Source organism: Myotis davidii, unplaced genomic scaffold (assembly GCF_000327345.1).
Source record: "Myotis davidii unplaced genomic scaffold, ASM32734v1 scaffold162, whole genome shotgun sequence".
NCBI lineage: Eukaryota > Metazoa > Chordata > Mammalia > Chiroptera > Vespertilionidae > Myotis > Myotis davidii.
In genome coordinates, this window is record NW_006300036.1 from 5049019 (window position 1) to 5054716 (window position 5698).

General features: G+C 42.5%; 2 long non-coding RNA genes across 2 annotated transcripts in view; one reads left to right on the plus strand and one right to left on the minus strand.

Moving 5' to 3' along the window:
* LOC102755052 overlaps positions 1–2184 on the minus strand; it is a 5740-nt gene extending 3556 nt beyond the window's left edge. Inside the window, exons 1-2 of the long non-coding RNA XR_436310.2 lie at positions 2071–2184; positions 1609–1785 (exon numbers count right to left, since the gene is read on the minus strand). This is a non-coding gene — a long non-coding RNA (uncharacterized LOC102755052). The remainder of the gene's footprint in view (positions 1–1608; positions 1786–2070) is intronic.
* Positions 1–5698, plus strand: part of LOC107185059 — a 14818-nt gene that overhangs the window by 3345 nt on the left and 5775 nt on the right. The window contains exon 2 of the long non-coding RNA XR_001515975.1: positions 853–860. This is a non-coding gene — a long non-coding RNA (uncharacterized LOC107185059). The remainder of the gene's footprint in view (positions 1–852; positions 861–5698) is intronic.

Genomic DNA, 5698 nt, shown 5'->3' on the forward strand with positions numbered 1-5698 from the left:
CACAGGCCTGGAGCAGGGTGGTGAAGGAGGAAGAAAAGACAGTCAAAGAGAATAAGCTGGGGTGGATCTGCCACAGAGAGAGATCCAGATGGCAAACTGAGCCTTTATTTTATAGCCAGAGGTAAACAAGGTAGTGGTCACCATAGTTACAATGTTCTTGTGAGTTTCACTTGTTTTGGCAGCACTAGCTGCACTTCCCACAGCCCATTAGCTACCCAGATAAGATCTAGGGAGCATTATAAGGTCAAGCCTAATTATGCTAAGAGGACTGTGCCCTCTATGCTGGGACTTGCTTGTGGCTTTGCCAACAGGTCAGTCCCAGGCTGAACCCTATGGCCGCGCCCTACAATATATGAGGGTGGTGAAGGCTTGAGAGGCTGGTGAACAGGGAGAGGGCACTTGTGTTTGGGAAGGGGCACTTTCTGGCTGGCTCAGCCAACTGCCACCAACTGGATGGTTCTGGAGATGACACAAGCCCAGAGGAAGAGGAGGGCACACCAGGTCACTTGGTCTCTCATGTCAGTAGGCAGACTCACATCCCCATGCATGGCTGAAACAACAAGGGGTCTTGTGAAGAGGCTGCTAGTTACCCAAGGCACATAACGAGGACCTTCTAACATCCATAACAGGGACTCGGAAACCACAGTTACTCAACTAGCGGCTCAGTAAGACAAGCCCCTTGTTTTCCTACTTTCCCCCTACGATGTTCTGTTTTGACCATCTTATTTGCTCATTAGCAGTTCCAGCAGAGGGCAGGCAGGGGAAAGGAGAGCAGTGATATATTACAGCAGATAATCTAGAGTCTTCTGAACATGTTAAGGCAAATTGTCTCGATTACTAAGAGCAACAAAGTTCTCTCTGTCCAAATGCTTTTTTTTCTATTTGTCTGTAAAAGGTGACGCCAGTTTTCAGGGTCTCTTCTCTCAAGGAATTTAGAGACTGGTTTGGGAAAGCAAAAGGAAGACACACAAAAATAGAGAGGACGCGTGCTTTAAAGCCAAGCTACCCCAGGAAAGTCATGGGTTTCAAGAGAAGGAAGAGAGCTCTTTGGGTGTTGTCGCTGGTGATAGCACTTATAGATTGAAAGTATACATTAAGCCCTAGCCAGTTTGGCTCAGTGAATAGAGCATCGGCCTGTGGACTGAAGGGTCCCAGGTTCAATTCCGATCAAAGGCATGTACCTCCATTGCAGGCTCCGTGTGGGAGGCAACCAATCAATGTGTCTCTCTCACATCGATGTTCCTCTCTGTCTTTCCCCCTCCCTCCCACTCTCTCTAAAATAAGAAATAAAGGTGGGGGAAGTATACATTGAAGTAAATAATTAGTGCAGAGAAATGAGAGTCAATGTTGGAACAAATATAATTGCTGAAAATTCTCTGAACAGGCTTCGGTGACAGCATCACAGAGAGCACTCACAGGCTTCCTGTTAGGATCTGGTTTATGTAGAACAGGTTTCATGGGATCTAAGTACCAGGTTTTTGTGATGATCAGCCACAGTGCAGGGGTGGTTGGTAAGTCAGGATTGGCTGGCATTCCAGGAGGAAAAATACACAGTACCTTTCCATCTCATCCAGTAAAGTCTGTGTGACAGTGTCGTGAGCAACTCACCCTGGGGAGGTCTTCATCAGATAAGCAGGGCTGCAAAATTCATGGCCAAGGAATGCGGGCTGGAGAGGCACTCCCAGGCACAGCTGCCACCTGAACACCCAGGCTGGCCGGGAACCAAGGAGACATGCTGAAACCAGGAGCCTCGGCGGCGAACGGCAATGTTACAGCCGCTTAATCCTGAAATGAAAAGTAATTGCTTCTGGCTTAAAGAATAAAGGGAAAACAAGAGCAGCCTTGGCCGAATTACATTTTTTTTTTCCTTCAAAAACAACCATGCTGTAGACCAGGTTCTAAAACCCACTTAATATTTGAAAATGTGAGGAAATCGATGTTTCTGTCAATATAATTTAAATCCACCCAGGAGTACTGATATATTAAAAACACTTGAAGGCAAGTACATTTTGATCAACATGGTTAAATTAAATGCTTGCTTTTCGCTATAAGGGATGACATTTAACTTACCTGAATATAATTTTAGAAAGTCGGTCCTCAAAATAGCTGTTGCTTGTTTTTAAAGCATTTCCTACTGAAAGTCTGGCAGAAGCTACCAGAGTTCTTTTTCTGTGCAGATGAAATTGCAACTGGAGAAATATGGGAAAGGAGGAGGGGGGAGGCATTTCAATACTTCTAATATATTCCTATGATGGAATTATCTTCTTTCTAGAACTCATAAAAATTCACAAAGGAACAGCTGCAAGTTTAAGTTATTGTTAGAAGGATCTAAAGATGATTTTAACACACAAGTAAGTAATATTTTGCTTGTATTTGTTTACATCGAAGAGGCAACAGAGTGGCAAATGTCAGATGTCCTGATTATGGAATCGCCATTTCCATGAAAGTAAAGGAGCAATAATAAAGAGCAAAAGCAGAGCAAGAATGAGAACAAACAGATCTTGCCTTTCAAATTCCAATTCTTAAATTACATGTATTAACTTAAAATATTTGTGGCAGGCTCACAGTGATGTAGAGAGAACTAATTAAAGTATCTCTTGCCTCCTAGAGCCATATAAAATTGCCAATACAAATAGCAATTTCAAAAGATTTATCATAATCCCTCACATGATTGTCATCAACCGATAATAACCAATAAGGAACAAAATCCAGTTTGTCTTCCTGCCATCATCCTGTACAAACATTAATATTGTAAAACTAATATGACACATGGTATCTTCTTACGGCTGCTAACATTGAGGACAGTCCTCATAGAAGAAAATCCAAAGCCATTTATAAACATTACTCATAGCTTGTGTTTCTGTGTCATTAACTCAAAACAGACAAAAATAATTTTTATACCAGAAGTTTTCTTTGGATACCACCAGTTTTTTCGATTTAACCTAACAGAATAGCACGGTGACACTGATAACTGTGGCCGCTTTCCTATGACCTCATGCCGGTGGACAGCTGGCAGGCCAACCACAGACCCAATAACTTAAGTGCACAGTAATCACAAACACAAAGGGCTTTTTTAAATGAAAGGCGTCATACAGTCCATGAGGTAGAGAAATAGCTATGACAACACTAAGCACGCAAAAAATATCCACAGCTGATGAACTGTGCTCTCTGCTGGTCTATGACACAAAGCCTGTGACCCTGAAAGCCACAAAATTTCCAAAGATGAAGGACTATGGCACATAGTAACATTTTGAGTATTTTTTCTAAGAAGCAATCCTTTCCACACCAATACTCTGTCATTCTATGCTAAGAAAGGGTACTGAGTATTGAAATGGCCCCAACTTTCTTTTCTTCACTGAGCATGGCTCAAATGTTAGCAACATTTGCATTTCCATTATTGAGAAGCCTTAGTGAACCTTCCTATTCTTACCAAATGTGATACTGTCCCCCCAAAATGCAGATTTAAAGTATAATGCAAACATATATTTTAATGGAGATACACAGTAATTGCAAACATTTAGATAATTAGGAAGTGTATAGTATATCGTTGAAAGCAATTTTAACCCAAATATGTCACTTGCGGATTCAAGACAAGCTCAGTTTTTTATGTAAAAACTACAGGCCCGGTGCATGAAATTCGTGCATGGGTAGGGTCCCTAGGCCTGGCCCGTGATCAGGGCTGATCTGTGGGGTGATGGTGGGGCAACCAGGGAGCCCCCGCTGGCACCTGCCTTGGCCAGCCTAGTGCCATCTGCTCGCCGGCCTCGCCCCCTGCCGCCACAGCTGGTCGTCTCCCTCTGTGGGGCGACTGGCGTGGCGATGGTGGGGGGGAGCCGCTGGCACCCGCCTTGGCTGGCCTGGGGCCTGCAGGCTGAGGGCAGCTCCTGCATTGAGTGTCTGCCCCCTGGTGGTCAGTGAGTGTCATAGCAACTGGTCGTTCTGCTGTTCGGTTGATTTGCATATTAGGTTTTTATTATATAGGACAAGCAAATTAAAAAAAAAAACCTTAATATTACAAAAACAAAATCTCTCCTAGTAAACATTATTTTAAAAAGATCATCAATGACACATTTTCTTCAAACAGCTATATTCTCATCCTAGATGACCTTTAGAGAAAGCAAATGTCTTTCTTTGCCCAGAGATTTCAAGCAAAGACTCTTTCTTTAGTACTTATATTTTGCTTTTTAGAGCTGAAACTAGAATTACTGACAATTCAAAAATAATTTTTAGCATCTCCGTAGGTGAACTAACCCCTAAGTGCCTTATGACTTGTTCTAAAAATAAATACATCTTTTCAAATTATACTTCATCAAAAGTGAAGCTTAATGAGATTTTAAAACACAGGCTTGAAGTAATTTCATCTTCCCCATCCCCTTGCCCCTATTTGCCCTCCTTTCTAAGCATCCTGTTCTCCTCTTTTTCTAGTGTGAATTGTTAAAAGATTCTGAGGAATAGCCATTGGCACAGCAGTTGTGACGTCACCGATTGCTTTACCCAACCCAACAGTTAGAGGTTGTAAAGCACTTCACATGCCACATTTAAAAAACACAGCAAAAACATCAGAGTCCAATTTCTGAAAACCAAGGATCAATGAGAATCATCTTAATAGCAACCACAGAGAAAATGACTCATTCTGCTCAAGACATAGGGGAATAATAATACTGACTTCTCAACAAGCCAGAAGACAATAGGAATAACATCGTTAAAGTGTTGAAAGAAATAAAACCTATTAACCAATAATTAAAAGCATAGCAAAAATGTCCTTCAAAAATGAAGGAAAGTGAAAGAAAGGAGAGAAAGAAATACCGTTTTTATTAGCTTAAAAAATGATACCTTTTTGTTTTACTTTCTAATGGCTGATCTAAGAATTGCAACATGCATCCTTAACAGCAGTCTACTATGTTTTCATACTACATCACTACATGTGCAATATTTAGAAAGTATACTTCCTGTTCCTCAACTTGCTCTTTGCACTATTGTTTCATACATCATATTTCTACAAATGTTAAAGGCCCCAAAGTAAGTTACTATTTTTAAAAAAATATATTTTATTGATTTTTTATAGAGAGTAAGGGAGAGGGATATAGAGTTAGGGATGTGCCTGCAACCAAGGTACATGCCCTTGACCAGAATCGAACCTGCGACTCTTCAGTCCCCAGGCTGATGCTCTATCCAGTGAGCCAAACCAGCTAGGGTGTAAGTTACTATTTTTGCTTTAAATAGTCAATTGTCTTTTAAAGAAAATCTTAAAAGTCAGTATTTGAGCCATCATGGGAAACTTCCTAAGTTTACTCTCTGTGTTTGCTTTAGAAAAACACCAACCCTTAAACACATTTATAAGAACTACTAGAAGCCCAGTGCACAAAATTCATGCATGGAGGGGAGTCCCCTCAGCCCAGCCTGCACCCTCTCTAATCTGGGACCCCTCAGGGGATGTCCAACTGCCGGTATAGGCTGGCAGTTGGACATCCCTCTCACAATCCAGGACCGCTGGCTCCTAACTGCTCACCTGCCTGCTTACCTGATTGCTGCTACTGGCCCCCCTGCCAGCCTGATCACCCTTAACCACTTCTGCCTACTGGCCTCATTGCCCCTAACTGCCTCCCCTGCCAACCTGGTCGCCCCCAACTGCCCACCCCACTGGCCTGGTCACCCCTAACTGTCGTCTCCCCCCACCTGCATGGTCACCCCTTACTGC